At 32.8% G+C, this 23784-nt stretch overlaps 1 protein-coding gene, 1 long non-coding RNA gene and 1 pseudogene across 2 annotated transcripts in view; 2 read left to right on the plus strand and 1 right to left on the minus strand.

The window, feature by feature from the left end:
- Positions 1–23784, plus strand: part of LOC125815695 (protein NSP-INTERACTING KINASE 3-like) — a 451704-nt gene that overhangs the window by 88517 nt on the left and 339403 nt on the right. The window lies entirely within an intron of this gene.
- LOC125816028 (uncharacterized) lies at positions 7881–8692 on the minus strand. Its single transcript, XR_007442203.1, has 2 exons — positions 8504–8692; positions 7881–8390 (listed from the first exon to the last, which is right to left on the minus strand). It is a non-coding gene; the product is annotated as an uncharacterized LOC125816028 (long non-coding RNA).
- LOC125815778 (serine--tRNA ligase-like) lies at positions 17690–21226 on the plus strand (annotated as a pseudogene).

Genomic DNA, 23784 nt, shown 5'->3' on the forward strand with positions numbered 1-23784 from the left:
ACTCTTTTTGTTCATTTCATTTCTCAACTTCTTATAACTGTGGCATGAAGAGAGTGATGTGGTATAAAAATTATTTGAAGACTACTATTTATTGTTCAAGATGTAACTTTGTATTTTGATATAAAAGATTCAAAATAATTCTAATGAGACTTTTTGGTGCCTAAGATTTGAAAAAATATGTGCATCTGATAGAAGATGTAGAGAAAATGACATAAATAGTCCCTCAACTATAGGAGTAGGTCTAAAATGGTTCATGATATATACACTTAACGGATTTAGTCCTTCAACTATTCAAAAACTTGTCAGTTTTGGTCCCTTAACTATACACTTATCGATTTTAGTCCTTTAACTATAAACTTACCAATTTTAGTTCTTTAAGTATTCAAAATCTTATCAAGTTTGGTCTTTGTCCATTTTTTTTAATACAAATAGCTTAGGTTTATATTAACAGAATCTATGTCTCGAGAAATTAAATCCTTTCGCAACTTTTTATGTTGGTTCTCTCTCCGTTACTTTTTCTTCAAATTAACCTTGCGCGAAGAACCTTAACCTCAACGATTTAAAATAAAATTCACGAGGAAAGAAAATATAAGTCATTATTTTATTCAACTGAGGATAAAATGAAGCATATTATTGTTACTAATGACTTGAATATGTTAAACTTTATTATAAAAAGAAAAAGTTATTATCCGTTAAATTCAAAGTTTGTACTCCAACGATTTCATTTAACGGAATTTGTTTAAGTTTTCAGAAATGGTAATTTATAAAATGGTAGATTTGCAATTTTTTAAACTTTTTTTTTAAATAGATCAATTTTATTATTCTATTCATTTTATTTTACGTAAAGAAATTTGAGTAAATTAAATAAATTCGCATTGATTAGCATGATGCATGATAAGTTTCTCGAACAAAAACTATCAAAGTTTAGGATGATGCGTATTAAAACCAAAGCTATTAGTATTAAAAAAATGGACAAAGACCAAACTTGATAAGTTTGTGAATACTTAAAGGACTAAAATTGGTAAATTTATAGTTAAGGGACTAAAACCGGTAAGTGTATAGTTAAGGGACCAATGCTGACAAATTTTTGAATAGTTAAAGGACTAAATCCGTTAAGTGTATAATTCAGGGATCATTTTAGACCTACTCCTATAGTTAAGGGACTATTTATTTCATTTAACTCAGAAGATGTATGCCCATCAAAATTCAAAGCAATATCGGAATAGGTGATTTCTTTTTTTTTTCTTATTAAAGATCGAGTGTTTGAGCTTTAAAAATAAAAGAAATGCTTTTTTTTCTTAAATGAATCATATATATATTGTGAATCTAAATTAATTAGGTTAGTAAATTTTGATAAATCAAATGAGTTAGATATTTGAAGATGTCTGTTGTTCTATCATTTTTCGAGAACAAATCTAGTTTGAAGTTCTCAAATAACTAATAATATAGCTTGAACATAACAAATATGAATAAATATTTGAGAAGATTACAGTCTAATGCCTTTGAATCATCTTAGATAAAAAAAAAATATGTACACTATCTTTGTATACTTTAGTGTAAACATATAATATATACATACTATACATAGCATATACAACCAAAGTATATAGATAATGTATACTTCGGTCATGTTTGTAAAACTAGATGGACGAATGTTATATTTATGCAAGTGAAAACTTTTGGGCCACATTTGTAATGCGTTTTTTTTACAATTATAAAAATAGGACACTTTAAAAGTGTGGCCATATATGTAATTAGTTGTTGTCAATTATATCATATTGTAACAACACTTATAAAGTGTAGCTTATACCATTAAAGAGTACACTTTACAAGTGTTGCTAATATTATCGAAGCTAAAAGTTAAAACTTTGGGTTACGCTTTAAAAGCGTCCCCAAAAGTATTTTAGGCAACACTTTAAAAGTGTTGTCCAGAATTAGTGTGGTCGTAGGTCTAAAATGTTTAGTGAATACATCATGTTAACTTTATATATTGAAACATTACATACTATTGTATATATTACGAAAAAAATAATTATTCTATCATTAAAATTATTTTCCTCAAGTACTCGAGATTATGGAATATACCCTCTTAGGATAGAACGATTTACTTCATTTGAATAGTGATACATCATATTCCACTAAGCTTCAAATTCACTCAACGATAATAAATCACACAAAATTTTAAAATGCAATAAGAAGAGTAGAAGTTAAAAAAAATTGCGGTTGAAAAATGAGAGGAAGTTCCTTTATTTATAGTCAACAAATGGTGGTATGAAAAAGGGCTTTTTGTGTTTTCTTTGAAAAGTCATGACCTTTTCGAGAAGTCATAACTCTTTAGAAAAGTCACAACTATTTGGAAAGTCACAGCTCAAAAAAAAATCACAACCCTTTGAAAAAAGTCACAACTATTTGGAAAGTTATAACTCGTCGAAAAATCACAACCCTTTGAAAAAAGTCACAACTCATCGAAAAAGTCACAACATAAGTTAGGGATATTATAGTAATTTAACAGTCAAGTTAGGAGTTCATGTTTTTAAGGTAATATAGATATAGATATAGAATATAGATGATCTATGATAAATTTCATATATCTATTTATTTGTATCTAGTAATAATTTGATGTATCAAATATGAATTTTTAGCTAAAATCATCCCTGAACTATGACTTAAACCTAAAGTACATCCTTGTGTCATATAAGTGAACAAAAAACGTCCTTGCACTATCCAAAAAATTGCAAAATTCATCCAATGTCTACTTTTTTTAAAAAAGAAACTCACAGCGCCAACAAAAAAATGTGTCAAGTTGAATGAATATGTGTATACATGGTTAAGTTGGTCAAGTTGGACGATTTTTCTAGTTTCTAGAAATTGAGTGTTTAAATCATGTTCATACCAAATATATTCAAATTCTAGATATTGTTTGCAAAAATTTCAAATAAAGTTTTTTTTTTTTTTTATCATAACCAAACATCCACTTAATTTTACTACAATTTCAGTATTTCTATACATTATATAAAATGAGTTGGGAAATATGTAGAATCTATATGGAGGAGTTGTAGTTTAGTAGAAGCGGACAAATCAATTTTGATGAAGGCTGAACTACACAAGTGAAACTTGAGGAGATTTTGAGCTTTTAATTCAAGTTTTTTTATTTTTTTTGCGACTATTGACATGAAGCTTTTCGAGATAATTGAGATGGGGGAATGTGAAGTCAATAAGGTTGTCACAATTTCTCAAAGTTAATTGAACAAGGTAAGGACATTTGGGTATAAACTTGGGGAAGGTACGGGAAAAAATGCAAACAGAATGAAAATATAGCTCTACATTAAATTCTCGAATAACATTCATGTTGCAATTTCCTTTTACACGGAGAACGGTTAAAAATTTGGAATCTAAAATTTCGAAAGACGCACAATACCTAAAATTAGGTGATATGAATAAATAGAGCTCTTTGAAACTGATTTTTTCTGTATTGAAATAGTATAAGAAAGTTAGAAGGATCAACTTTACTCTCGGTACAGGGTTGTGGTCTTACTCTGGATTTTTACTTACTAGCGATGCATGGGGCAGATGTTGTGCTTGGTGTTACATGGTTGTCTATGTTGGGTCGGGAGAAAATGGTAGTGGATATGCTTAAAGAGGGAATTATTCAGGCTAGCACGTGTCCATTTTCTTCGCCAGTATTGCTGGTTCGAAAGAAAGATGGTACGTGGCAATTCTGAGTGGACTATAGAGCCCTGAATGCAATCACTGTGAGAGACAGATTTCCATATTCCAACCATTGATGAATTATTTGATGAATTACAGGGTGCTGTTTATTTTTCTAAGCTTGACTTGTTGTCAGGCTATCTTCAGATTCGGGTAAGACCCGAGGATGTGGACGAAACTGTTTTTCGTACACATGATGGGCATTATGAATTTTTAGTTATGCCGTTTGGATTGTCCAATGCTCCTTTGACATTCCAGGCCACTATGAATAAGGTTTTAGACCTTACCTCCACCACTTTGTAGGTCTTTTTCGATGGCATTTTGGTGTACAGCTTAAACTGGACAGATCACATTAAGCACTTACAGTCGGTGCGCCAACACCAACTTGTAGCAAAGAGAGCCAAATGCCTATTCGGGAATTAGATGGTTGTAACTAATTTCATTAAATAAAGCTGTAATTGAAGATTTTCAGAATATATGGACAATTAATTCTAGAAAATTTAAATTAAACAAATCCCTTAATATAAGACGGAAATCAAGGAGTATATTTATGTTTAATTAATTTCATTTCATTACTTTTGATATAATAAGTTCATTAATATTATTAATAAAAGACAAAAATGTGTATATCTTGGTTATGTAATCTGATTAATTTCATTTTATTACTCTAAATTAATTAATTTGATGTATCTATTATCAATATATGATGTATCCAACAAACTAAATATTTAGATACATGAGTGCATAGTATGTAGTATTAAGTTCATATCTATTTATACTAGTTTTTTGACATATGCATTGCACGTGATTACCAATTCCAAAAATATATGTTATAGTAAATAGTATTGCTTATTTAAGCGAAGATTTGAATAATAATAAGCTTAGCAGATTCTTTTGTGAATGTTCAACGTGGATCGTCATATATATATATTTCTTATTTAGCAAACCTATGAAGATGGTCAATGAAAAATTTTATTAGTTAAATGCAATAATGTATATATTTATTTCAATTTGATGAGGTTAATCATGTAATTAGTCTTATCTCACTAATATTACCTTATAGACAATATTTGCTTTGTATTTTTCTTGTCATCTAACCCGATGTGCTTTGGATGTGTATTCCACGTTAAATTGTTTAGATGTCATATGAACATGTGAAGAGAACAACTACATTTTATATATTCAATTGCCAAAAAAAACATTTTATATATTTTTCAAATAATATATTCAATTACAAAAAAAAAACATTTAAAATAATATATTTTGAAGTTTAGAAGATGTTGTTAACTTGATAATACATTTGTGACATATATAATACTTTAATTTAAATACAAATACCTACCCAAATATAAATATATATTTGCATTAATGAAGATATTTTTCTCATAAAATTAACTATTAAATAAATAAAAAAAATTAAAATAGTACAATCTTCAACTGACGTTATTACAAGTTATATGAACTTTTCTTCGTCTAAAATACTGAAATATTAAGAAATAGTAAATAAGTAGAACAAAAGGGCAATGCTTATATAGTAATTACTATTTTGAAGCAAACTTCATGAGAGTCTAAATCACATAAGTAGCATTGATAAATAAAGTTATTCTTTTGTCTTGAGCATCAAAAACAAATTGTGACAATTCTCTAAATTTTGGAAAAGATATTCAAAAGCATATATCTACACCAGAAGAGAAATTATTAACAAAAACAAATGAATTTAGACTACATCATGTTAACTTATTCATATATTGGAACATTACATACTAATGTATATATTAAGAAAAAATAATTATTATATCATCAAAATTATTTTTCTCAAGTACTCAAGGTTATGGAATATACCCTCTTAGGATAGAACAAATCACTTCATCAGAATAGTGGTACCTCATATTCACTAAACTTCGAACTTGCTCAACGACAATAAATCACACAAAAAAAAATTAAAATGCAAGAAGAATAAAGGTAGAAGATTAAAAAAATTGTGGTTGAAAAATGAGAGGAAGTCCCTCTATTTATAGTCAACAAAGGATGGTATGAACAAATGTTTTTTGTGTCTTATCTGACAAATCATGACCTTTTCGAGAAGTCACAATCCTTTGGAAAAGTCGCAAATTATTGGAAAAGTCATACCTTATTGAAAAAGTCACAACTCATCGAAAAATTACAACCCTTCGAAAAAAGCCACAACTTATCGAAACAGTCACAACTCATCGAAAAAGTCATAACCTAAGTTAGGGATATTATAGTAATTTAACATTCAAGTTAGGAGTTCATTCTTTTACAGTAACTAGTTTTTTGACACGTGCGTTGCACGATTACCAATTCAGAAATAAAGTCATTCTTTTGTCTCGAGCATAAAAAAACAAATCGTGAAAATTCTCTAAATTTTAGAAAAAGATATTCAGAAGCATATATCTAAATCACAAGATAAACTGTTAATAAGCACAAATGAATTTAGACTACATCATGTTAACTTCATATATTGGAACATTACATATTGTTGTATATATTAAGAAAAAAAAATTTATTATATCATTAAAATTATTTTCCTCAAGTACTCGAGGTTATGGAATATAACCTCTTAGGATAAAACGATTTACTTCATTTGAATAGTGGTACATCATATTCCACTAAGCTTCGAATTCACTCAACGATAATAAATCACACAAAATTTTAAAATGCAATAAGAAGAGTAGAAGTTAAAAAAAATTGCGGTTGAAAAATGAGAGGAAGTCCCTCTATTTAGTCAACAAATGGTGGTATGAAAAAAGTATTTTTTGTGTTTTCTCTGAAAAAGTCATAACCTTTCCGCGAAGTCATAACCCTTTAGAAAAGTCACAACTTATTGAAAAAGTCACAACTATTTGGAAAGTCACAACTTATCGAAAAATCACAACCCTTTGAAAAAAGTCACAACAATTTGGAAAGTCACAACTCGTCAAAAAATCACAACCCTTTGGAAAAAGTCACAACTTATCAAAAAAGTCACAACTCATCGAAAAAGTCACAACATAAGTTAGGGATATTATAGTAATTTAAAATTCAAGTTAGGAGTTCATTCTTTTAAGGTAATATAGATATAGATATAGATATAGGATATAGATGATCTATGATAAATTTCATGTATCTATTTATTTTTATCTAGTAATAATTTGATGTATCAAATATGAGTTTTTGGCTAAAATCATTCCTGAACTATGACTTAAACTTAAAGTACATCATTGTGTTATATAAGTGAACAAAAAACATTCTTGCACTATCCAAAAAATTGCTTAAACTGGACAGATCACATTAAGCGCCAACACCAACTTGTAGCAAAGAGAGCCAAATGCCTATTCGGGAAGAGTATCTTGGGCATGTGATATCGATCCAAGTAAAATTAAGGCCATCCAGCAGTGGCCTTCCGCCTAAGAATATAAAGGAAATACACAGTTTTATTGGCCTGGCAGGCTATTATCATCGCTTTATCCACCATTATGCAGCAATAGCAGGGCCTCTCACAGATTTTCTACGAAAATATGCATTTGTATGGGATGTTACAGCCCTCATTGTATTCGAGACATTGAAAGATAAGCTTAGTTCTATGAGGTACTTGGCATTGCCGAATTTCTCTCAAGAATTTCAGCTTGAAACTGATGCCTCTGGTCGAGGCATAGGAGCCGTGTTGTCCCAAATAGGGCATGCAGTGGCCTATTTCAGCCAAAAATTAAGTACTCGGATGCAGGGAGCCTCCAACTATCATAGAGAGATGTTCACCATCACTCAAGCAGTGAGTAAGTGGCGTCAATATCAATTGGGGCGTAAGTTTACTATCTATACTGACCAGCAATCCCTGAAGAACTTAACCAATCAGGCTATGCAACGCCGGAGCAGCAAAAATGGCTTAGTAAGCTTGTTGGCTACGATTTTCAGATCATGTATCGCCCGGGCAAATTGAACCAGGCTGCTGATGCGCTCTCTCGTACTTCTGAGGGGGTCTTAATGGCATTTTCTTCTAGGATTTGTAATCTGGAACATGAACTAAGAGCACTCCTCTTTCCGCGCTGCTGGTAAGAGGTCTACTAGTTTGGTTGGACTTCAACACAGATCTGTCATCTGCCCGACCAGTAATACTTGGCTTCTGAATCAGATTATAATAAGGTCAACCACAAATACTTGTAAAAGTGAAAACATAATCAACCAACTATTATAGCATTCGATTCGACAATACACATACCATCCACATCACTTTCATCTACAAAAACTGAAATGTTCTCAAACAGTAGAAAACTTGGAAGAAAGCAATCCCATTACATATAGAGTTGTGAATGGAAAGTAAATTCCACCATCATTGCCTTCTTCCTTACATCAAGAGACCATTTCACACACAATAGAGAATGTTTCACACACTATCAAAGCGTAATCAACTAACTATTATAGCATTCAATTCAACAATATAGTACCATCCACATCACTTGCAACTACATAAACTGAAATGTTCTCAAACAGTAGTAAACTTGGAAGAAGAATAACCATCCACATGGTGTCATAACACTAATACAGTTCAGTTCATATATCAAAAGTAAGATGCTGAAATCTTGAACAGAGTTCAAACTAAAGCTCAGGTGCCCATTCCTATCCTCTCACGACACTCCTCTTTCCATTCAACGTTTCTTCTTGCCAAATATGCTAAACTCCGGCACCTGCAAATTAGTTCGGGAGAAACAAAACACAGTTAAGTTAGTTATTCAGCACAAGTGTGTTTCTTGCAAGAAAAAAAAAAAGAGCAGCATGTGATCATCATTCAGTGCTTTACCATTCCTTTTGGATTGCATGAAAGGACTTCTTCAAAACGGTCAGGGATTCTTCTAGCAACATTGATGTAAAAGGTTTCAATAGAAGTACCAATGGTGAGATTTAAGACTTTAACCGTCATGAAATACTGTTCATATCCTCCTATCATACAATTCGCTTTCTCAATCTTCAAAACCTTATACTTGAAAACCTGCAAGGAGGGATAGTAGGAGTGAGGGAGAGTTAAAATATCACAAAAGGTAAAGCTGGAAAGGGGGCATACATACATTGTGCTCTTTCTCATTGTATTCTTGAATGGCACGGTTAGCTAGTTTCATCATTATCCCAAAGTCAACGTCATCCTTGACATTCAAAATTGGTTCTATTTGAACTTCCACACCGGGAAAATCATAAAAGTCGAAACCCTGTCAATTCAAACAAGCAAGCAGAGACAACACAATATCAAAGCTGGAAGAAACAATATCAAAGAGAATTCCAATGGATGGGCATAAGATACACGAGAATTATAATAGACGTGTCTGCAAGAGGAACACTCAATAATATGAAATCAGACCTAAAACCCCCCATTTTTTTCATTTTTCCTATTTCAAATATAGGAAGCAATATGAATGAAAGCAGCATAAATTGAAAAGGGAAGGAAACAAACATAGGATTCATGGATTTGTTGATAGTATTTGATGCGAATTTCATCGATATACGGACGGTGCTCCTTCAAAGTACCAATTGCATAGCCGAGGTGAAGTTCTCCTCGTCGTCGGGATGGAGAGGGGGCCTATTGCATAACTCGCAACCTTGTGGCGATGGCTCTACATCAAAAGCACAAAAACATCCCATTATTTTCCCACTCGCATCCCTTTTCACATCACCATCAAAATTTAGCCCTAGACCCATCATCGTCCCCAATTCCGATTCCAATTTCAATTCCGCCATCCTGCCTTAGGGTATATGTTTTTTGCGTTTTTACTTTATCCTATTTACCAAATACTACGCAATGTCTTTTTATAAGAACAAACAAAAAAAAAACTGATTTGGTTCCCTTATGTATTTCTAATTTGGATTTCCATTTGTATTTTTAATTCCAAAGTAAAAAGTTAGAATTACTATTTTACCCTTTTATTAAATTAAAATTTAATTAATTATTTAATTAAATACAAATATTTTAATCACATAATAGTAGAATTTAAATCTTTAAGCCTTTTAATAATTAAATTATTACTTTCTTGATAAATAAGTATATTGATATTGTTTTTAATTATAATCTTAATTCTCATAACGGAAGAATTTGAAAAGTTATGATTGATAATCAATGTATATATCATCATCATATCATATATATTACTAATCATATATGAAACCATAGCGAAAGACAGACCTTCGCCGGAAAGAGCTCGCCAGAGTTGACTGTTCTTGAACCCCTTGTCTCTTCACTTTCCTAATTCATTCATGTTTTTCTCTGTTAATTAATTTTGTCTGATTTGCTTAGTTAATTAAGTTAATGGGCTGAGCATTTTGGGCTAACCCACTAACACACATTTGTAATTCTCTTCTTTTATTAATAAATTTGTGACCTAATTTAAAAAATACGGAAAAGGGTCAAAATTGCTCCTGAACTATGCGAAATAGACCACTTATACCCTCCATTACATTTTGGGATAAAAAATACCCCCGCAGTTATCCCAGGAGACCACAAATACCCTCAAGAGTTAACACCTCAATTTTTTAGTGACGTGGCAAGCCACATGGGACTAATCCCTCCACCTAAGTATTGTCAACTAAGATTCACTACAAAAGAACTTGACTTTTAGTGGCGACAAAGTCGCCACAAATTCCCAAAATATTGCCACTAAAGGTTATGAGTGATTTTTAGTGGCGACTAAGGCTCCAACAACCATTCGCTAGTAAAACCTATTTTTTCAACAAAAAAATATGATAATTAATTTTCGATTGCGACCTAATTTTCTAGAATAAATAACTTGCAATATCCATATTAAAAACATCCAATATTATTACGAAAAATAATCAAAATTACGTCTCGATTCAAATCTCCTACTATATATATATATAATGCATCATTGTACATTTTATACATTTACATATGACATAAAAATAAAACATATAGTGTCTTCAAACTCCTACTTAATCGATATCATATTTGGTTTTTAAAAACAATGAAGAAAAAAACACAAAATTAGAATTTAATGTTAAAAACTTTTAGTGACGATTTTCTGGACTTTTGTGGCGACTGTTGTTGCCGCTAAAGGTCTAGTTCTTTGTAGTGAATCCTAGTTGGCAACGCTTAGGTGAAAGGATTAGTCCCACGTGGCTTGCCACATCAATAAAAAATTGGGGTGTTAACTCTTGAGGGTATTTGTGGTCTCTTAGGATAACAGCAGGGGCATTTTTATCCCAAAATGTAACGAAGGGTATAAATGATCTATTTCATATAGTTCGGGGGCAATTTTGACCCTTTTCCGTAAAAAATATATATATTAATCATATATTATATATCATATCATCATTTATATTTATATTTATATTTATATTTATTTATATTATTAAAAGTGAGAAGCTCCAACCTTTAAAGTTGGACTACCATTTTACCCCTCCACTCAATAAAAAATATATTAATCATATATTATATATCATATCATCATTTATATTTATATTTAAATTATTAAAAGTGAGAAGCTCCAACCTTTAAAGTTGGACTACCATTTACCCCTCCACTCAATAAAAAATTATAAAATATCTAATTAATTGAATATTAAATAAAAAGCTTATCATATAGTAAATGTTCAAAGTGGGAAGTGTTAAATAAAAAACTGAAAGACGAAAATGTCCATAGAAAAATGCTCGACATTTTTACCCCTTTTTAAAGACTTAGACCTCATATGTTTTCATAAAGATTAAAACGTCCGAATCTTAATGCACATCTGAATATTAAGATATTTTCTCTAGATCTAAACACTAGATGATTAAGACTATTTGTTTTCCAACATCTGAATATGTATAATTTTTTTATTTGTAAACATAATAAATATATATATTTCTCGGGTAAAAAGTAATTAAATATTAGAAAATATGAATTTAATAAAATTAAATTATTATTTGATAAAGTATAAAATATTTATGTTCGCTAGTACTGATAAAGATAATTTATCACCATGGTGATGATAATAGTTGGTCTTAGATGCTAGTAATAGTAATGGTGATGGTAAATAATACGAGCACCAAAGCCATTGAAGGTTAAAGAATTATAAATATGTCATAATCTTATCGGGTATTCTTTACTAGACTCTACATATTTATTCATGATCTATTTTCTTTATTGATTCTTAATGATTATACTAATTCACTTTAAAAATGATTCATCATAAGAATACTTGGAAAACATCAAACGCATGAAGTGCAAGGAAGGTTTATAAGAATGAGGCTATGTAACGACCTGATTTTGTCGTTAGGAAAAAACCAATGGGGAAAGAATTGGGGCAAGAAAATTTTTTGGTAGTAACTTGGGAATTCCTAATCTAATCCAGATTTGGACGAAATCTGAATTAGTGAGGACTAGGGAACTCTGGTGATGAATGAGAGATTTAATTATTATTTTATTTACGTGAGTAGATAGCCAAGAGGAACCCGTACGACTTTACGGAATTGAATTCGGGCGAGTAGAACTCCCGAAATTGATCTTGGCGTGAACAATATTTTTTGAGTGTCATTGATTGAAGGTGTGTTGTGAAATGGGGGTTTTGGGAATAATTAAAATAGCTTACTGTTTCATGCAAAACGCTGGGACGGGATTTCTACCGCTAGGGCGGGGTCACTGTGGCGGGGTGAGGACCGTTGTGGCGGGTTCAACGCGACTTAAGTCGGAAATAAAACCCCAAAACGTATTTATTCTACACTTTTCTACTTTGAGAGCTAGGAGACGACCCTAGACAAGTTCTTGATAGTTTTTCATCATTCTTGAGGCTAAAGGTAAGATTTTCATTTTTCGATCCGTATAACCTATTTTCTTGGGTTATTATCGATGGGGAAGGGTTTTGATTTGAGAATTATAGTGGAAAAAACCCTAATCTGGGTATCGGGGATCAATGGTTTGGTGTATGGTTATTGGGTTTGTTATAATCCGGATAATTGGACATCTGATTGTTGATCCTTGCGTTTATTAATCGTTTGTAGACCTAGAACAAGCGAAAATAATCCGGAAAGAGAAGATTCAAGTGCCTTAAGGGATTCAAGCTTGGATTCGAGGTAAGTGATAGTTGTGATTTCATGATTGTGTGATATAGGTTTGTTCTTGCTTCATTATGATGCATGTATGTATGTGAATGTTGCACTGTTGATCACACTAATTGTATGAGTATGAACGAATAACTATACGCCATGAATCACTTCTTGATTGTATGATTATTAAGAATATATTTGTGATTGTGATTGTGGTGTGTTGAATGGATCGGTTGCCACGTTCCGGCATAGCTAATTGGAATCGGTTGCCACGTTCCGGTATAACTAACTGAGATCGGTTGCCATGCTCCGGTATAAATATGGAATCGGTTGCCACGTTCCGACATAAACATTGGATCGAATACCACGTTCCGGTATGCTAACAGTTTGGGTTTGGGTTTGGGTTCCATTAGAGGACCAACTAATAAATGTATATTGTTGAAGTATGTGATATTCAATAGTGTATATGTTTGGTATTTCGTATGATCTTAATGTTGTATTAAGTTTGTTCTTTATTGCCTCTATTGTCGTTGGCTTTTATGGACTTATCTATGCCATTCACCAGGTATGCTGGATACTACTCTACATGCTTCCGCAAGGAAGCTGGTTCACATGGTCGCAACACACTTGGAATTTTTAGAGTCCACCAGCTTGAGAAAGTGGAACAGTTTTGTCTGACCAGTCCAAATGGCAATGACTCATGGGATATGCATGAGGAGATGATTAAAAACTCGGAGGAAATCTTTCAGCAGGTACATCTAATTTTCTCGTCCATTTTCTGGGATATTGCCCTTATGTTAGAAGCATCTTTAAAGCCTTGAACCTGCTTAAATAATCTAGCCTAATCACGTTATCACATTTAGCCCATCTGTTTCTTATATATATGTTTTAATTGTGCAATAAAATTATATTCCTAGTTTAGCTAATTTCACATCAAAATTGTTTGCTTAAGTGTCTCATTCTGTTAAATTCTGCATTTTTTTGCTTAAAGGTATAGATAGAGGTAACGAATAATTGAGTTGCAAAATGATCTGTCAACTGTATAATGAAATCCTTCGGATAAGTCCCATTGTGCTCTATACTATCCAGTTTTCTAGTGTTATGTGCATTACATTGTTTCCCATCTTAATAATATTAATATTGTTCTTATCGGGATCAACTCATTATTCTCATTTTTTCACCAGAGTCATCAGCCTCCATTCTTTGGTACTACAATGATTGGACTAATTCAAGTACTGTTAGAATAGGGAAGATGATTCCTGCATCTAAAGGCCCACTGGACATTTAACTGTACACGTGTAAGCATTTTAAAGGCCCACTGGACAAATTGGAGGGGATGCCTACTGGACAGGATCCAATCCCAACAATTGGATATCTATTTTAATTGAGATTGTCAATTCAAGTCATTTGAGCCTTGCACCTCCACTTAACATTTTTTAAATTTTTAATAAATAATCACCACAACAGAATAGTGGCAATTAACTAACTGCACCAATTTATATTCTAAAATCACTTATTAAACTTAGTCTTAGATGCTCTCTGCTGGCGATCGCTCTCTCTCAACCAAATCTCTCTTCTTGTGACTTCTAGGGTTGACTCTGATTATGGTATAGTAGAGAAGCTTAGATACTTGAATCAGCCTATCAATTTTTGTTATTGATGGTTTGGAATGACAATAATTACTTTTCTTTTTTGTTGGTGTTTGGTTGAATAGAATGCCTACCTTCTACATAGAACAAAAATCAGGAGGCGTTCAAAGCTAAGAATGAAGAGGTTTTCAAAACCTGTAGTAAACATCGATTATGAACCAAATTTGCTCAATATCAACATGAGTACCAACTTATGCTCAACTTCAAAGTCTCGATAAAACTTAGTATCATCGAAAAAGCAAGAAAATACATCAAACTTACTAGCATTGTTTTTCTTAAACAGAATGGTTCCTTATTTTTAGGTTTAACAGGATTTCATATCCATACAAAAGAAAATTTATACAATATTATTGTCCTTTTCAAAGCATTACTTCATAAAACATATTCTGCATATTAAGGTTCTGCTCATTGAACCAAAAAATCACACACACACACATATATATATATACGAGTAGAACTTAGTGCTAGTAACAAGTGGAGATGATAACCAGCATTCATTCCATACAAATTTGCAACTACCTGATGCATTTTTCATTTTATACGGAAATGTTGATTTCGTCTAAGATTTATATATTTTCAGTTAAGTGATGCTCAGTATTTTTCTTTGGGATAATGTGAAATTTATGTTATATTGGAAAAGAGCAAAAGGCACCTCTTTACTGATAAAAAGAAACAAAGAATGGGTTGGCTTAATACATGATTTGAACCACTAGCATCTACTTTCAAACCATTCACCTCTACTCTTTGTTGTGAAGCTCATCAAATAAGTATGTTCTACGCTTTAGGGTCGAAACACTAAACCTTGCAAGACAAGTTAGCTAATGATGTCTCCTTCATCTGACGATGATAGCAGAATCTGAAAAACATTCAGATCTCCAAAAAAGACACACAAAACTAGGAGAAGGAATTAAGCAACAACCAACTCGATGAATCTGAAGTAGCAGATCTGCAAGACTCGGTTTGTCTTTCTTATTTCTCAGTTTAAAGAGAGGAGAAGAAGGATATTTTGAATCTCGACCAACAAGCATAGCACGGGACAACGCCAAGCATAGCGAGTTGATGTTGAAAGCAATAGTGGAGTAGAATATTAGCTTGGATGTAGAGAAAAGATGACATGGGAGGAGATTGGGAACAACATTTTTAGTGGATACTCAAGGCAAAAGGGAAGACCACTACACCCAAAACCATCTTTAGCACCAATTAATTAAGAACATCTTTCACATATAGCAAATACAAAAATTATATTTATATGTTATAGTTATAGTTTGCATAATTGTGTTTCATAGCAAACATAAATATGTATATATTTCGCTATACATATACAAAAGAAAGCAGTTGTATATAATATGTTTCTATTTCGGTATACATATATAAAAGATCAATTGTATAATTTGTATTTGTATAAAGTGAGAAAGAGAGAAAGCAAAAGAGAACTGGACAAGGAAATATTTGTATTGTATAATTATAAGTGTATAGGACAAATATATGTATAATTGCATGTGTATATACAATTTTCTCTCGCTTTATACAAACAAAAACGCAATTTATACATTTATGTTTGTATAAGCGAGAGAGGCGAAAGAGAGAATGGCGAGCGAGATCTGGGAGAGGGGAGAGAGGGGAACGATAATATATGTATATATACAATTTTCTCTCACTTTATACAAACACAAACGCATTTTATACATTTGCGTTGTTATAAAAAGCGAGAGAGGCGAGGGAGAGAACGAGAGTGGCGAGAGAGACTCACCAAGAGAGAGGCGAAATAACAACAGTTTGATATGGGATACAATTAAATCAAATTATGTTTATAGAATTTAATTTGAATTAATAGTTTGCTATTATATACAATTTTCCCATTAATTAATCGCAGTAGCTTAATTGCCGCTAAATATGTATTTTTAGCGCTAATTAGCACTATTTGTATATGTCCCTAAAGCGTCTAGTGACATTGGATCTAATAACAGTTAATTAATGTCCGTAAACTTTAACACTCTTTATTAATGTGTCTATTTATTGTCGTTAAAAGTTATTTTTATTGTAGTAACACCGGACGAGAAAGACAATCTTTCTTTTCTCGTGGACAAGCTTGGCCGCAAGAGTTGAAATTTGAAAGGTTTAAGTAAATAACAAGAAGTTCAAATTTTTTACATTAAGATGTAAAAACTATTTATATGATTAGATCATTTAATACTATAATTAGAGAAATATTTTTATAAGAATTAATTGCTAATTCTCTAAAGATAGTAACTAATATTTTAACACATTTAACCAATTGTGTGCAAAAAGATATAAATTGTTAACTTCTTAGAAGTGTGGCTTCTTACAAACTAGTGTGGAAAAATATGTGTTGTGCACGGGTTCAATAGTTGTTCATATCATTGGGATGTCCATAATTGAAGTACTTTCCTTCAATGATGATCGTCAAATTTTTACTCAAAGTAATTACAAAATTTACTCAAATATCACATTTAAGTAATAAAGCTATAACTAAAGGGCGTAGCTAAACTGGGTTGCACAATTTTGAAAAAAAATTATGCTAATTAAATTAAGGCGGAACAAAGAAAATAAAAAAATAATTCTTCTTTTACTTCTTTTTTTTTCAAAATTCTCTTACTGAAGTAAATACATCAACGAATTATTGTCTGTTTCAGCCTACTCCTTAAGGGAGAACACTAGAACTTTATTAAAAAAAACATTCAATTACCCAAATTAAAGTTTGAACGGTGTTATAACCGAGAGATAAATATTAGACTATCGAATTAAAAGATATGATTAAACAAAAAAAATAAGGAAAAGCAATTGTCGAAGAGAGAGGATTTTGATAACAAGGACAGTAGACTGAAACAAGCTATCCTTGCCACGTTGGATCTTTCCATTGAGGTGGCAAAAATAGGTCCCATTACGTTACGTTTTTCTTTTTTATTTTAATTTTTTTACGTGGTGTTCAGAGTCCACTTATCACTCAATTTGAACAAACTCAAAATTATCTGATTAAAAATGAAGAAATTTTGCTAAAAAAAAATATATACTAAATTTTCTCATGTAAAATCAAAATAACAAAAATAATATTGAAAAGGCGTTTTTCAATAAGAATTTGAGATTGTGGTGTTTCAACTTGAGACTTGAAAGGGAATAAGTATAAATATGGTAATTTATAATGCTATAACTTATAAGAATTATAATCCTATTAGGTAAGGAATATTATTGCCCTTTTTAAATTAGGATTAACTTAATGTTATTTCTCTATATATAATTTTTTTTTAAAAAGAGGTCATATTATATTTGAAGACCACGAAAATTCTCTCAAAATGTTGGACATAAATCTCTTCAGAAAAGATCCAGAAATTATACGTGAATCCCAACGTCGTCGTTTTGGCGACGTCACTCTCGTGGATCAAGTGATTCAACTCGACAAAGAATGGCGTCACAGTAATTCATCTTTCCTTTTTTTTATTTGAGTTACGAATAAACAATATAATTTTTTGTCGAAGGAGTTCGCCGTTTTTGTGTGTAAATTTGGCGTTAAATAGTTTGTTTATCTCTATGTAATGTATTATTCTGGAACGGGCAGGACAAGGTAGGATAGGACGGGGCATGGCAGATTCTTAATGGGGAAAGACAAGTTGGTTCGATAAATATTACCCAATAAACTATATGCTCCCTCCTTCCAATTTATATGATTTTATTCGGATTTCGAATTTGTTTAAAGTATGCATTCGGATATATAATTTTTAAGATTTTTGAAAAGTATTTTACATATTTAATAAAGTCACAAAAATTAATAATTTAAAATATTTGTCAAAGTTGCTTTTTTTTTTTCTCTCGAAATGCTGAACTACTAAAGATTAATAACAAAATATTAGCAAATTGGATGACGATTTGACGGAAAACTGATGGTAATAAGTTATTGTTCAAATATTTGGTGGAGAAAATCAAAGGGATGGATATTGGTGTATATTTCAGGGCAGTTTGAGCTTGATAACTTGCGGAAAGATTTCAAAAAGATCAGCAAAGAAGTTGCCAGGCTAAAAAATGTGAGTGTTCTATTCAGTTGTTCAATTTTTCATCTGTCCAATTAGTCAATAAAGAAACTTGACTTTCCGAGATAAGAACTATTAGCTGAGTGATCAGAGCAGTTAACTCGACGATGATTAGATTGTAGCATTATAATATGTATTATGTACATCTCTCTAATGCTTATATGTCATGGTCCTTTTCTAACTGAATCGTGTTCGTTTCCTTTTGATGAAGTCTGGTGAGGATGCAAGTCAAAATATTAAGGACACTGCAAAGAACAAGCAACAAATTGAAAAGAAAGAGGCAGAGGTACAAGAGGTTCGAGCCACTTTGTATTCAAAGATGGAAATCATTGGTAACCTTGTGCATGATTCGGTGCCAATTAGTAATGATGAGGTATGTGGATTTGTTGGTTTTTTTAGTGAAATACGCGAGCTTAAAATAAAATCTTCTGTTTTAACAATGATTATTATTTTGTAGGCAAATAATGTTATAGTCCGGTCATGGGGAGAGAAGCGGACTGAGAAGGGTCTGAAAAACCATGTTGATCTCGTTAAAGATCTTGGAATTGCTGACATAGCAAAGGGTAAGGGCTGCATATTGAGCTTATGGGATTATGCATCTTTCATGTGAAGTGGTTTTATGGATTGCGCTTCAGCATTTTATTTTGAGAAGTGAAAATTAAACGTTTCATATTATATTGTTTTGTCATTGGTATAATGACTTGCAAGATTAATGCAAGGATATCTGAAATATATAGGTGCAAACGTTGCTGGAGGAAGAGGTTACTATCTGAAAGGGGATGGTGTACGTCTTAATCAAGCGTTGATTAATTTTGCTCTTGATTTCTTGGAAAAGAGGGAATACACTCCATTGCAGACTCCGTTCTTCATGAGGAAAGATATTATGGCAAAGTGTGCTCAATTAGCTCAGTTTAATGAAGAACTTTACAAGGTATATATATCTCTCTCGGTATGTTCAGGTACATGGACTCAATAGACACTCATAGTGCAGTTCATGCCAATAATTAGTTTAGCGTAACTGCCTTAGAAGGCCTTTGAAAACAATGTTAGTTTATTTGGAGGATCGCTTCAGTTCTGTCATGGTGAAAAATCTCCAATATACTCTTCATTCGTACAGTAACTCTTATCTTATGTTTTGATAGGTCACTGGTGAAGGAGATGATAAATATCTGATTGCCACCGCTGAACAACCTCTGTGTGCCATTTGGATGACTGGATTCATCCTTCACAACTTCCATTAAGGTATTGTTTCTTGGTTCAGTTCTCCACCTTAACAAATTGAATCTGATGCATAGTGATCATCTATCAAAGAATGGGGCTCGAATTATCATATAATTGAAAAATCAGGAGCAATTTAATTACAATACTTAGTTGACATTCATAAAAAGCATCTATTGAATTATGCAGTCTTTTGCCTATCGCGATAATATTTTATTTGCCTTGAACAATAGATGTCTTTCACATCCAACAGTTTGTCCTCTATTGCCCGTTGGCTTTTATGGACTAATATATGCCATCTACCAGGTATGCTGGATATTCTACATGCTTCCGCAAGGAAGGTGGTTCACATGGCCGCGACACGCTTGGCATTTTTAGAGTCCACCAGTTTGAGAAAATGGAACAGTTTTGTCTGATTAGTCCAAATGGCAATGACTCCTGGGATATGCATGAGGAGATGATTAAAAATTCAGAGGAATTCTTTCAGCAGGTATGTCTAATTTTCTCGTCCATTTTCTGGTATATTGCTCTTCTGTTAGAAGCATCTTTGAAGCCTTGAACTCTGCTTCAACAATCTAGCCCAATCAGGTTATCACATTTAGCCCATCTGTTTCTGATATATATGTTTTAATTGTTCAGTAAAATTGTACTCCTAATTTAGCTACTTTGACATCAAAATTGTTTGCTTAAGTGACTCATTCTGTTAAATTCTATAAATTGTTGCTTAAAGATATAGTGGTAATGAATAATTGAGTTGCAAATTGATCTGTCAACTGTATAATGAAGTCCTTCTGAATATTCGAGTCCTAGAGTACCATAATTGTTGTTCGGTATAGTATTTTTTCAAGTACAGACCTACTTGTGCACAACTCGACTAACAACAAGTAAGAATTCACCTTTTGTCACCCCTAGTGCTTTGGTCTAGTCTCAAACTTGCTTGACATAACTCTTTTCTTTTTCACAACTAAAGCTTCCTTACCAAATTGTGGCTATTGTTTCCGGCGCACTGAATGACGCAACAGCAAAGAAGTATGATTTAGAAGGTTGGTACCCTGCATCATCAACTTATAGAGAGCTTGTGTCCTGCTCAAATTGCATAGATTACCAGTCGAGAAAATTGGAAAATCGGTTTGGACAGAAGGTATTTTGACTTGCCCCCTTCATTCATTGCAATTCAGCTTCCGTTTCAAATGTTTACGATATTTAGCATCTGAACTACTCTTAACATAATTTTTTTTCCTTAAGTTAATGAGCAAACGAAGCAGTACGTGCATTTATTGAACTCAACCCTTACAGCGACAGAAAGGACGATGTGTTGTATACTTGAGAACTACCAGACGGAGGACGGAGTTGAAATTCCTGAAGTTCTACAGCCATACATGGGTGGGAAGACATTCATGCCTTTCCAAGACCCTCCGATAAAAGAAGCGAAATTAAAGAAGTGAAAGGAAATTGAGTGGAACATGGACATTCATTTAGTTCTTGATTAATTACTGATCTGTAAGATCCAGTTTTCTAGTGTTATGTGCACTAGATTATTTTCCCATCTTAATAATATTAATACACATTCTTCAACATGTTACTGTTCTTGTCGGGATCAACTCATTATTCTCATTTTTTCACCAGAGTCATCCCTCATTTCTTTGGTACAACAATGATTGGACTAATTCAACTACTGTTAGAATAGGGAAGATTATTCCTGCATCTAAAAGCTTGAGCACTTTCTTTTGCACAACTTCTTTGGTACCACTAGTTTACTAGTTTCCTCCAGCAGGATCGATTCCTAGAATATCGACTATTGTCCATCTAGAGACAATATCTCAGATGGTCACTCAATTATGAACTATTTTCTTAGAAAGTCACTTAACTTTGGTTTTTAACTCAAAAGTCACTGACATGTGGATCTTCATTCTCTATAGTACTCGGTTTGAGTGATGCATCTGTCCAATGAGTCCTCTGGTAACTAGAATGCATAGATGTGTAATAGCTACATAATATATGCAAAATTTTCTACAATTTTTAACACTTTATATGGTGCTGCTCCATTTAATCAGAATGTGAAATAATTGTTGGATTCAGTTATCTTAGTTTTCAGAACTATGTGATTTCAATGAAAAGGGAAAAGGGCATAATATACTCATTTAACTTTGTTAATTTTACCTCTCTGGGGTATGGAAGCTTCTCTCTGGCACGTTAACTGAACTGCGCTTCCATGGGGAGGAGGGAACGTATCCCATCCCAGAAGGCTCTAATGGCACAGGAATCACAGGCAGCAGCTCAAAGAGGAAGGAAATCAACTCAGGTGGTAGCGAAGGAACTTCTTCAGCAATGCAAGCAGCAAGATCTAATGAAACAGAGAAATTGGGGAACAGAGGATCAAAGATAGGGCAGGGGGACATCGTTGTTGGAGAATCAGTTGATTCACCAATTGAAACCCAAACTATTGGGCGAAAAACAATTGAGCGAGGTCTAGTTAAGGAAACACAGAGAGTAGCAAAAAAAAATTGGGAGGAGATTGGGGAAGCACATCAAAGGCTGGACCAAGCAAATTCAGCAAGTAGCGGGAAGAAATCATGGGCGGATCAAGTAGAGGAATGAAACAGTGAAGGTTCGTAACTCTATGTGGGATAATTTTGATATTACTAAAGTGTCAAATGCTGGGTATAAGTTAGAGTATGTTGCTCCGTTACTAGATGGGGAATCACATGTCGTCGAAATTTAATTCAATGACATTAGCTCGAAAATAGAGTATTGGAGTAATGCTATTGTGTGTTATGTGTTGGGGGCTTACCCTCCATTTGAAGTTATAAAAGGCTATATACAGAGGCTATGGGGAAGCATGGAATTAACAAAGTAGCTATGTTAAAGAATGAAGTGTAAAGAATGAAGTGATTCTTGTGAGGTTTGAAACAGTAGTTGGGAAAGATGAACGATCCAAGGTTGCATATACCATTTTGATAACAAACCCTTCATAGTGAAAGCATGGAATCCTGACATGGAATTAACTAGGGATGAGCTATATATAGTCCCTATATGGATCAGGTTCCCAGGGCTAGTAATCAAGTATTGGAGTCCTCAAGCTTTGAGTAAAATAGGGAGCTTGGTGGGGAAGCCCATGATGGTAGATAACAATACCGAGAAGAAGAATGGTCTGAACTTTGCTAGATTACTGGTGGAGGTGGGGATGGATACTAAATTACCCGAACTCGTCGTGTTCAAAAATGAGAAGGGTCAAGTAGTTGAGCAGAAAGTTATGTATGATTGGAAACCAACATTATGCACTCAATGCCATAAGTATGGCCATGTAGTGGATATATGTACGAAGAAAAGAATGCCTGCAAATGGAGGAGATATATCGAAAGGGAGAAATGCAAAAAGAGAGATACAACACAAAGACATGACTTCAAACGAGCAGGGGATACATCAGGAACAAATCCATGAAACAATAATTAATTCACATGGAAATCAAACACAAGTGACAACAACAAAACAGAATGACGAGACAGTTTGGGTAACACCACAAAAGGCAGGCAAGAGCAAGAATATAGAGGCTCAGCAAGCATATAAACAAATAGAGAATTCAAATTCATTTCAGACGTTGGAAGGCAGTTGGGGAAATACTAATAATAATAAGAGATTGAATCTATCCGGACAGGTTGGAAATATTGGCACTGAATCCATACCCTATTATGGGGATGGTTAACATGTTAAGTTGGAATGTAAGAGGGATGAATGGCCCTAATAAGCAAAAGGAGGTGAAGCTCCTTTGCAGTGAAGAACATGTTGGTTTAGTTGGATTGTTAGAAACAAAGATAAAAAAGTAATAAGATTGATCAAGTTGCTGCTAAACTGTTTGGAGGATGGAGTTGTACTACAAATTTGGTGGAGCATTATAATGGAAGAATATGGATTATATAGAGGCCATACTACTATAAAGTGAACACAATAGACATGACAGCTCAACATATCACCTGTGAGGTATTCTATAGTCCATTACAATTATCATTTGCACTAACGTTTGTGTATGCATTTAACACAAGGGAGGAGAGAAAAGGTCTTTGGAGCAACTTAGTGGCATATCATAGAGGTTGTCATAAGCCATGGATGATTCTAGGTGACTTTAACTCAGTCCTAAGGGCAGAAGA

Source organism: Solanum verrucosum, unplaced genomic scaffold (genome assembly GCF_900185275.1).
Source record: "Solanum verrucosum unplaced genomic scaffold, falcon-dt-bn FXZP01000085.1, whole genome shotgun sequence".
Lineage (NCBI taxonomy): Eukaryota > Viridiplantae > Streptophyta > Magnoliopsida > Solanales > Solanaceae > Solanum > Solanum verrucosum.